General features: G+C 34.7%; 1 long non-coding RNA gene across 1 annotated transcript in view; it reads left to right on the top strand.

The window, feature by feature from the left end:
- LOC125614343 overlaps positions 1-11,018 on the top strand; it is a 15,349-nt gene extending 4,331 nt beyond the window's left edge. The window contains exons 2-3 of the long non-coding RNA XR_007344948.1: positions 10,393-10,530; positions 10,943-11,018. This is a non-coding gene — a long non-coding RNA (uncharacterized LOC125614343). The remainder of the gene's footprint in view (positions 1-10,392; positions 10,531-10,942) is intronic.
- The last annotated feature ends 722 nt before the right edge of the window (positions 11,019-11,740 follow it).

Raw genomic sequence — 11,740 nt, forward strand, 5'->3', positions numbered from 1 at the left:
AAACAAAAAATGTAAAAAAATGTAACTTTTTGTGAGTGTCCTTGTTTCCTAGGAATGCCATGGTCCCTGTCTTAGTATATTTGGTTTATTGTAGCAAAACATCTTGACTAGGTAATTTATTTTAAAAGGAGAAATTTACTTATCACAGTTCTGGAGGCTAGGAAGTCTAAGATCAAGACATCAGCACATTTGATGTCCGGTGAAGTCTTCTCTTTGCTTCATAAATAGTGTCTTCTATTGTTGTCCTCAAGTGGTACAAGGGACAAATCGGCTGCCTCAAGCTTCTTTTGCAAGGGCCCAAGTGCCATTTATGAGGTCAGAGCCCTCATACCTAATCAATCCCCAAAAGCCCCACTTTTTAATACCATCACTGTTTGGGTTAGATTTCAACATGAAATTTTGGGGACACACAAAAGTTCAGACCATAGCAAGCACTATCATTAAACCACAGCAAGATGATTGTACCATTTTTGTTTACTGTGTTGGTTGCAGCACCATATTATAGAGAATCACTCCACATAGGATTGCCTTGATGCTGGAAGCATTTGCTGAGCAGCCAAGAAATTTTAAAGCTTTAATTTTGAGAAAGATATCAGAGAAATAGTTTTTTTTTTAATTTTTTAAAAATTTTAGGACCTTAATGCTTTGAAGAAGTTGACCTACTATTCTTAGAGTTCTTGATGAGTAGTTAGACTCTCTTCATCTTAATTATGGATGACAAAAAATCCCATTCAAAGACTCATGACAATATACAACAGAAAATCTGTAGTTAAGTTTCTTTAAAAGCGCATAATTCCAAGCGCATGTTCTACATCATTACAGGCTCTGACTCTGACAGAGTAATTAACTGGTTCCACGTGCATTTAAGAACCAACCTCTCTTGAAGCGGCACCTACAGATCTTCAGAGGAAACAAGAATTTTCTATAGACTGTAGCTTGGTAGGGCAGAACTCCACAAAACTACCATAATTATACTTTGGTACTAGCATAGTGTAGATAAATGGAACACAATTCAGAGTCCAAAAATTAAATGTTCATGTGTATGATCAATTGATTTTTAAAATTTTCTTGGTGTATTATAATTATCACATAATAGTGGGATTCATTCTGACATATTTCTGTATGCAATTAATCAATTTCATTCTCCAGTATCTTCCCTTTCCTACAGCTCCTCCCTTGTCCCTGAACTCTTACTTTACTCCCTTTACTTTCATGAGACTCCCCCGCCATTTCCCCCCTTTTTTTCTCTCTGGCTTCCACATTTGAGAGAAAACATATGACCCTTGAGTTTCTGAGTCTGGCTTATTTCACTTAGCATGATGTTCTCCAGTTCCATCCATTTACCAGCAAATACCATAATTCCATTCTTCTTTATGGCTGAATAAAACTCCATTGTGGATATGTACCACATTTTATTTATCTATGTATCTGTTGACTGATAGTTGATTTTTTTTTTTAAAGAATTTTATTTATTTATTTATTTTTCCGACGGACACAACATCTTTGTTTGTATGTGGTGCTGAGGATCGAACCCGGGCCGCACGCACACCAGGCGAGCGCGCTACCGCTTGAGCCACATCCCTAGCCCCTGATTTTTTTAAAGACAGATAAAACAATAATTTTAAACAAAAGCTGTTTGAGTCATTCAAATTTTAAACTAATATATACATAAGTGACAATTGCTTTCCTAAAAGTTGTCCAAATAATGATTTCAATAATGCAACTCTTCTTTCATACCTTTTCACATCACTATAATATAAATATACATCAAGAAAGATAAGCTACACTTCTTTATTTTACATTAGAAAGTCATCTCTCAATCTATGATGAGCATGTATTATATGTGTAGTGGGGCATGATAGTGCATGCCTATAATCCCAGGGACTCAGGGGACTGAGGCAGGAGGATTACAAATTCAAACCAAGCCTCAGCAACTTAGTGAGTCCCAAAGCAATTTAGCAAGATCCTGTCTCTAAATAAAATACAAAAAAAGCACTGGGGATGTGACTCAGTGGTTAAGCACCCCTGGATTGAATCCCTGGTATAAAATAAACAGACAAATAAAATATATATGCATAGAAATAAAAACTAGCAACAGATTATCAATGTGGTTCTTTTGCCATAAAAATCTATGTGGTGGGCTAGGGTTGTGGCTCAGCAGTAGAGAGCTCGCCTAGGATGTGTGAGGCACTGAGTTCAATTCTCAGCACCACATATAAATAAAAAAAAATATTCCATCAACAACTAAAAAATATATTTAAAAAATCCATGCACTAGTGTAGTGTTCACATGGATGTATGTGGAATGGTATACAAAGCTTCCTGCAGAGTAGCATGCACGTTTGAGCAAATTAAGAAAACTCTGTTATCAACCACTTCCGTATAAGCCTGTTACTAAAGCTGAACTGTGAGAGATAGTGCATGCAGTTATGCTATGGTCTCCTTTACCATTCCCACTTTTTCAAAAAAATATTGAGTTATAATTCATATAATAACATTAGTCATTTTGTTTAATTTTTGAATAATTTTTGTGTGTGAGTTATACAACAATATTATAACATGTGTACTGATAGTAAAATAGTTACTGTAGTGAGCCAAGTTACCACATCCATCATCTTGCTTTGTTGTGAGATGATGGATGTGGTAACTTAGCAAAATTTACCTTAGCAAAATCCCTAATATAGTAGAATTTTATTAACTATTGCCCTCATCTTATATATTAGATCTCTAGACTTGTTTATCCTATATATCTGATACTTTTTTCTTTTAATAAAATTAACTATTTCATTAATTCAATAACTTATTTATTTCTTGTGGTAGTGAAGATTGAACCCAGTGCCCTGCCCATGGTAGGTAAGCACTCTACCATCAAGCTACAACCCCAGCCTTTCAATTTTTTTTTTAATTTGTAATTTTGAGACAGGATCTAACCAAGTTGCCAGGCTGGCTTTGAACTTAAGATCGTCCTGCTTGAGGCTCCTGAGTAGCAGGGGTTACAGGTGTGCCCCATTGTACCTCCCTTTGATACGCATTTTAAAGTTAAGAATTCAGTGGCATTCTAGAATAGACAATGTTGTATAATCACTATGTCTATCTAGTTCCAAAATATTTCTCTATTCCAGAGTAAAATCTCTTAATGTATTTCACAGCATAATTGTCACAGATGTTATGCCATTTTTATTTTTGCAAAAAAGTGGAGTGTGACCATTATGTGAAACTTCTTAAAAATTGTGCCAGTATTATTTAAAAGTCATTTATTACCATACTGTCTTTGGTGAAAGATTAGGATGAATAGAATACTCATGAATATATGATAATATGCTGGTAGTGCTTATGCAGTGAACTAAGGTTCTGTTAACCAGACTCTCCCCATTCCTCCCTTGTTCCAATCCAAAGTAACCACCCGCTTGCTTTTTGTGTCTGTGAATTCAGTCTATTTTGAATATTTCATATACAGTCATGTATCATGTAAAGATGTTTTGGTCAACCACAGACCACATATACAATGACAGTAGTCTCATAGTCTCATAGGATTTTCAGAGAGCTGAAAATTTTCTATTGCTTACTAATATCTTAATGTCATAGCATAACACATTGCACTTACAATTATGTATAGCACATGATATTTGATAGTAAATAATTATGTTGTTGGTTTATGTGTTCACTATACTTTTAATAGTTATTTTAGAGTGTAGTCCTACATTTAGGTTTGTAGCCTCAGAATACCAGGCTCCCTAGGTGTGTAGGAGGCTGTATAATTTAGGTTTGTGTAAGTACACTCTATGATGTTTTCACAATGACAAAATTGTTCAGTGACACATTTCTCAAGATATATTCTCATTAAATCAAACCTACACATTTGTGTGACCTTCTGTGTCTGAATTCTTCCATGTAACATAATGTTTTGGAGACACATCCATGGTTTCAGTGTAACTTATGATCAAAATACTCAAGGAAAAATAGTGTTTTTACTGAACAGGTATAGACTTTTTCTTGCCTTTATTCCTTAAATAATATGATGAAACAACTATTTATTTAACATTCACCTTATATCAGGTTTTATAAATAATGTAGAGATTATTTCACATATACAAGAATAGGTATGTAGGTTACATGCAAATACTATGCCATTTTATTCAAGGGTAGGTTAGAGTCCTGAAACCAGTCACTCACAGATACCAAGGGATGACTCAATACTTTGTTTCTTTTTGTGCCTGAGTAATATGGATTGTGTGCATATACGGTTATTTGTTTATTCATTGTTTAATGGATCTTTGGCTGTTTCCACATCTTGGCTGTTTAGGAATTATATTATGGTCAACATGCTATTTATATGTGTTTGTTTGAACCCCTATTTAAATCCTTTGGCAAATATACTTAGGAATGGAAAAGCTGGTTCATCTGTGCTTAACTATTTTAGGAACTGCCAAAGTGTTTTCTACATTGGCTAAGCCATTATACATTCTCATAAGCAATGTATGATGGTTCCAGTTTCTCCACATTCTGGTTTTCTTTCTTTCTTTTCTTTTTTTTTTAAACATTTATATTTTAGGTGTAGATGGACACAACACAATGCCTTTATTTTTATGTGGTGCTAAGGATCGAACCCGGGCCCTGCCCTTGCTAGGCGAGTGTTCTACCGCTGAGCCACAATCCCAGCCCTATTTTTTGATTTTCTAAAAATTGTTTTTACTAGTGCATTATAGTTATACATAACAGTGGGGATCATTTTGACATATTCACAATATGTCAGGGATTGAACTCATGGACACTCGACCACTGAGCTACATTCCCAGCCCTATTTTGTATTTTATTTAGAGAGAGGGTCTCACTGAGTTGCTTAGCACCTTGCTTTTGCTAAGGCTGGCTTTGAACTTGCAATCCTCCTGGCTCAGCCTCCAGAGCTGATGGGGGTGTGTGTCACTGCACCTGGCTGCATATCATCTGCCCAGGTTTTTAAAGGCATCTTAATGGCATTAGGTGGAGCCTTGTGGTTTTCATTTGCATTTCACTGAAGATTGAATCTTCATGCATGGATCAAGTAGGATTTGTAAAGATTTCTCCCATTTTATAGGTTCTTTTAACTTTCTTGATGATGTCCTTTAGATGCACAGAAGTTTTTTTTTTTAATTTTGATGAAGTTTAATTTACCTGTTTTTTTGTTTTTAAAAAATTGAATTAACATATTATGTATACATATTTATAGGGTATATACAATAAATCAGTACATGTTATAAAATTTATAGTGATCAAATCAGGATGATAGCATTTGCATCTAAAACATTTATCTTGTTTTGGTACTGGGGATTGAACCCAGGGGCACTTAACCACTGAACCACATCCCCAGCCCTTTTTTAAAACATCTTATTTAGAGACAGGGGTCTCACTGAGTTACTTACAGCCTCAGTAAGTTACTGAGGCTGGCTTTGAACTCATGATCCTCCTGCCTCAGCCTCCTGAGCTACTGGGATTACAGGCATGCATCACTGCACCTGGCTTAAAACATTTATCTTTATGTACATTAGAAACTTGGGTCTCTTCTAGTTATTTGTCATGGACTATGGTTACCCTTCTGTGCCATAGGACACCTGAACTAATTCTTACTGTAACTGTATCTTTGTACTTGTTGTCTAACCTCTCATTTTCTCATTTGTTGCTCATGCTTTGGCTGTTAAAGTATCCATTGCCTAATTGAAGGTCATGAAGATTTACTCCTGTGTTTTCTTCTAAGAGTTTCATGGTTTTAGCTCTTACATTTAGGTCTTTGATCCATTTTAAGTTAATTTTTATATATGATATAAGGGCCTGCAGGTTAATTTGGGAAATTTTGCCAGGTTAACAATATTGACTCTTCTGGTATTTTATTCTATTTTTAGGTCATCTTTAATTTTTTTCTTATTGATGTTTTATAGCTTTTAGTGTATATGTCTTTACACTTCTTTGGTTAAAGTTATTTCTATGAGTTTTCTTAATTGTTATTATAAATGGAATTAAGTTCTTATTTTCCTTCCTGAATTGATCATTGCTAGTGTATAGGAATACAACTGATTTTAATTTAATTTTTTGCCCTTTCTTTCACAGAATAGGACTTTTTAAATTACTTTTTATTCTAATTTGTAAAACAGGACTTTTTTTAAAGCAGCAAAACTAAAGATTACTTTGATTATAATAGGTTCACATGTAAAAGGTAAATAAAATTAGAAGCAAAATTTTCATAAAGAGTTAAAAATAGAGGTGTTAACTTCTGTTTTATTAATGCATATTGTATGAATTGATTTGTATTTTGCAACTTTGCTGAGCTCACTTATTAATTAGCTTAATTATTTTAACATATTTTTATGTAGATTCTTTAGGGTTTTCTTTTTTAAAAAATATTTATTTTTTAGTTGTAGTTGGACACAACACCTTTATTTCACTTGTTTATTTTTTTTTTATGTTGTGCTGAGGATTGAACCCGGTGGTAGAGTGCTTGCCTCGCATGTGTGAGACCCTGGATTTTTAAATTTTTATTTATTTATTTTTTAGTTGTAGATGGACACAATACCTTTATTTTACTTATTTACTTTTACTTGGTGCTGAGGATCGAACCCAGTGCTTCATACGTGCTAGGCGAGGCTCTACCACTGAGCCACAACCCCAGCCCAGATTCTTTACAGTTTTCTATAGGTAAGATTGTCATTTGTTTTTAGAAACAGTTGGAGTTAGTTATAATAGCTTTTTTTTTTTTTTTAATCTTAACTAATGGCCCTGGCTAGAACTTTTACTATAATGTTGAATACAAGTGATGAGAATGGACATTCTTGTCTTGTGACTGTTTCTAGGAGGAAAGCTTTCAGTATTTAACATTTAGCTTATGCATTCATTTATAAATTCTTTATAGATGCCCTTTATCAAGTTGAGAGAATCCCCTTTTATATATAGTTTACTGAGTGTTTTGTCATGAAACAGTGTTGACTTTCATCAGATGCCTTTACCGTATCTAGTGAGATGATCATGTGTTTTTTCAATTCTATCAGTATGGAACATTACCTTAACTGATTTTATCATGCTATGCCACCCTTGTGTTCTTGTTTCCTCTTGGTCATGATGTGTAATCCTAATATACTACTGGATTTGGTTTACTTGTATTTTGTTGAGAATTTTTGCCTTTGTATCCATAAGGGTTCTAGGTCTGTAGATTTATTGTGGTGTATTTGTCTGACTTTGGTATTGTGGTACTACTGGTTTCATAGAATGACCTAGGGAATATTCCCTTCTCTTGAATTTTTTTTGAAGTTTAAGAAGAAATTTATAAATTTATTTCTGAGCACTGCTTTCACTAAAACACAAAAGTTTTAGTATGTTTTCATTTTTGTTCTTAAAGTATTTTTATAATTTCCCTTTTGAATTTTTCCTGGACCTATTTTTGGTTATTCAGAACTGTGCTCTTTAATTTCCATATAATTATTAATTTCCCAAATGCCCTTCTGTTATTGATTTCTAATTTTATTCCATTATGTTTGAAGAACATAATTCATATTATTTCAATCCATAATTCATATGATTTCAATTGAGACTTAGTGCTGGGGATGGAGCTCAGTGGTAAAGCACTTTTCTAGCGTGTGCAAGGCCCTGGGTTTGATTCCCAGCACCACAAAAAATTTATTGAGGCTTGTTTTGTCATTTAGATAAGGTTGGTCTTAGAAAATGTTTCATATACACTTGAGGAAATGTATGTTCTGTTCCCAGTTGGTTTATTTCATGATAACTACTAGGTCTATTTAGTTTATACAGTTGTTCAAGTCCTTTCTTAAAACTGGTTATTTTTAGTTATAGATGACAGTGTAGTCTATTTGATATACTTATGCAAGGATGGAATATATCTTATTCTAATTAGGATTTTCTTTTTCCGCCTCATTGTTTCTTCTATAATTGAAAAGAGTGTATTGAAATCTCTGTTAATGTTAAATTATCTAGTCTTCCTTTCAGTATTATCGTATTTTGCTTCATGCATTTTGGGATGGTTTTAGGTGCATATATATTTAAGATTATTTTATCTCCCTGTTGAATTCACCTTGTAATCACTACAAATGTCAATCTGACTCTGAAAATACTTTTTGTTTTAACATCTGTTTTATCTGGTATTAGTACAGCTACACTAGCTCTCTTACTATTGTTTGTGCAATATATCCTTTTCCATTCTTTTCTCACAACTTATTTCTATTTTTGTTGTTTGTTTTCTAAGTAAATAATACCCATCGAGTACTTGCTGTATACAAAGCTGAACTTGTTTTGTGTCTGCCTTTCACATTACTTAAGCCTTCTTTTCCTCTACGTCTTTCTTTCCTTTTCTTTTCTTTGTTCTAATTAGTTATACATGACAGCAGAATGCATTTTGATTCATTGTATACAAATGGAGAACAACTTTTCCTTTCTCTTGTTGTACATGATGTAGATTTGCACCATATGTGCAGTCATACATGTACTTAGGGTATTGATGTCCATTTTATTCCACCATCTTTCCTGCCCCCATGCCCCCTCCCCTCCCCCTCCCCATTGCCCAATCAAAGTTTCTACATTCTTCCCATGCAACCCCCCCCCCCCCCCATTATGGATCAGCATCCACTTACCAGAGAGAACATTCAGCTTTTGTTTTTTTTTTAGGATTTGCTTACTTTGTTTAGCATGATCTTCTCCAACTCCATCCATTTACCCTCAAATACCATAATTTTATTCTCTTTTAATGCTGAGTAATATTTTATTGTGTATATATATCACAGTTTCTTTATCCATTCTTTGATTGAAAGGCATCTAGATTGTTTCCACAGTTTAGCTGTTGTGAATTGAGCCGCTATAAACATTGATATGGTTGTGTCACTATAAAACTAGACATGTAGACCAATGGTACAGAATGGAAGACACAGAGACAAACACACACAAATACAGTTATCTCATATAATACAAAGGCGCTGAAAACATACATTGGTGGAAAGAAAGCCTCTTTAACAAATGGTGCTGGCAAAACTGGAAATCCATATGCAGCAAAATGAAATTAAACCTCTATCTGTCACCATGCACAAAACTCAACTCAAAGCAGATCAAGGACCTGGGAGTTAGACCAGAGACCCTACCCTGTGCCTAATAGAAGAAAAAGTAGGTCCAAATCTCCATCATGTCGGATTAAGTCCTGACTTCCTTAACAAGACTTCTAAACTACAAAAAGTAAAATCAAGAATCAATAAATGGGATGGATTCAAACTAAAAAGCTTCGTCTCAGCAAAGGAAACAATGTGAAAAGAGAGTTCACAGACCAGGAGAACATCTTTACTACATGCATATCAGATAGAGCACTGATTTCCTCTACTTCTTTTTTAAAATTCATTTATTTATTCTAATTTGTTATATATGACAGCAGAATGCATTTCAATTCATGGAATACATATAGAGCACAATTTTTCATGTCTCTGGTTATACACAGAGTCACTCGGTTCATATCTTCATACATGTACTTGGGGTAATGATGTCCATCTCATTCTACCATTCTACTCCCTCCCTTCTCCTCCCTCCCTCCCCATTGACTTATCCAAAGTTCCTCCATTCCTCCCATGCTCCCCTTCCCTACCCCACTATGGATCAGCATCCTCATATCAGAGAAAACATTCAGAATTTGTTTTTTGGGATCGGCTAACTTCACTTAGCATTATCTTCTCCAACTGCATCCATTTACCTGCAAATGCCATGATTTTATTCTCTTTTAATGCTGAGTAATATTCCATTATGTATATAGTATACCACAGTTTCTTTATCCATTCATATACTGAGGGGTATCTAGGTTGATTCCACAATTTAGCTATTGTGAATTGAACTACTGTGAATTGAGCGTCACTATAGTATGCTGTTTTTAAGTTCTTTGGGTATAAACAGAGGAGTGGGATAGCTGGGTGAAATGGTGGTCCTATTCCAAGTTTTCCAAGGAATCTCCATACTGCTTTCCAGATTGGTTGTACCAATTTGCAGTCCCACCAGCAATGTATGAGTGTGCCTTTCTCTCCACATCCTCACCAACACTTATTATTGTTTGTATTCTTAATAGCTGCCATTCTGACGGGAGTGAAATGAAATCTTAGACTAGTTTTGATTTGCATTTCTCTAGTTACTAGAGATGTTGAACATTTTTTCATATATTTATTGACTGTATATCATCTTCTGAGAAGTGCCTGTTCAGTTCCTTGGCCCATTTATTGATTGGGTTATTTATTTATTTATTTTTTTGGTGTTCAGATTTTTGAGCTCTATATATTCTAGAGATTAGTGTTCTATGTGATGTGTGTGCATGTGGTAAAAATTTGCTGCCATTCTGTAGGCTCTCTATTCACCTCACTGATTGTTTCTTTTCCTCTTCTTCTTTTGACAGTAGGGAAACATGCATCATAGTTTTGATTTCTGTGAAAAGAAATTATTGGAAAATTCATGCACATCATGTAATTCTTGTGAATGATATAAATAATTTTAAAGGAATATGCTTGAGCCCAAAGTCCTAATATTTCTAATGGTAAGCATGCTTAATAAAATATTTCATTCATGTGTTTTGACTATTTTCTTTTAAAAATATATACATATATTACTTGTAGATGGACACAATATCTTTATTTTTATATTTTTATGTGGTGCTGAGGATCAAACCCAGGGCCCTATGAGTGCAAGACAAGTGCTTTACCACTGAGCTACAACCTCAGCCCTTGACTACTTTCAATCTATGGAATACTTCCATATTTCACTAGGAACATAACCCCAGCTTGTCCCTGAACAGTATTGTCTATGGTTAAAGTGCCAGGTTGACAGTGTGGAACAAAGGTTTGGTGCTCTCAGGGACTAATGCAAGATTACTTACTGCAAGCCATGGAGTAGTTGCTGTGTTTGGTTACTAAATATGCTTTCCTTGATGTCCTTTCTACCCCTTCTAGAGAGATGGGACCACCTCACCACTACTACAACCAGGAGGCCAGGAACAACCAGAGCTCCAGCATATCCTGCAGGTAACTGGCTGCTCTGAGGAGGGCAGTAATTAGGGCCCTGGTGGTACCCCCTTGGGGCACTGCCCAAATAAGCTAAGTGTATATTTTTCCCCATGTGTGCAAAGCCAACCAAAGCTTTTGTCTAAACATTGGGTTCAACTTAGTAAAGTGCATACCTAGCTGATCATTGTGCTTTTTGTGTGTTTTATGAAAAGTTCTGCCATGGAAATTTTAAAGAGAAAAATGCATTTGTATTTTTTCCCTTATTCAACCATTTAATTTTCTAAAATCAGAGAAAATGTATTTGTAATTGGTTAGGCTTTATGAAGCCCATCAGACTTTTTTTTTTTTTTTTCAGGCAGAGAGAACATTTTGTAATGGGATTTATTTTATGGGCTTACCTTTTAGGAAAGGATTTTGGAACTCAGTATTTCTGTAATGACTCTTTCCTGTAATTGTTTGAACCTTTCTTTAGTTGGACCATTTTGCCATTTGGACATCTTCAGTGATTTAAAGAAAAGCTTGGCTTTGGGGATCACAGACTTAGTTACTGCCTCCATTGGTAACTTGTTTACAGTACTTTCAGGAGACATGCTGATACCTTCCATTCAGTGGAGAGCTACTTTCCTTTCAAAGAGACAGCGATGATCTAAGAGAGTCACTGCATGAGTTAACATCATGTCTTCACATTTCCAGATTCAAAGGGGTATTTTGTGACCATGTGGTCTTGCTTTTTTTTTTTTTTTT

The sequence above is a fragment of the Marmota marmota genome, unplaced genomic scaffold, assembly GCF_001458135.2.
Source record: "Marmota marmota marmota unplaced genomic scaffold, marMar, whole genome shotgun sequence".
Lineage (NCBI taxonomy): Eukaryota > Metazoa > Chordata > Mammalia > Rodentia > Sciuridae > Marmota > Marmota marmota.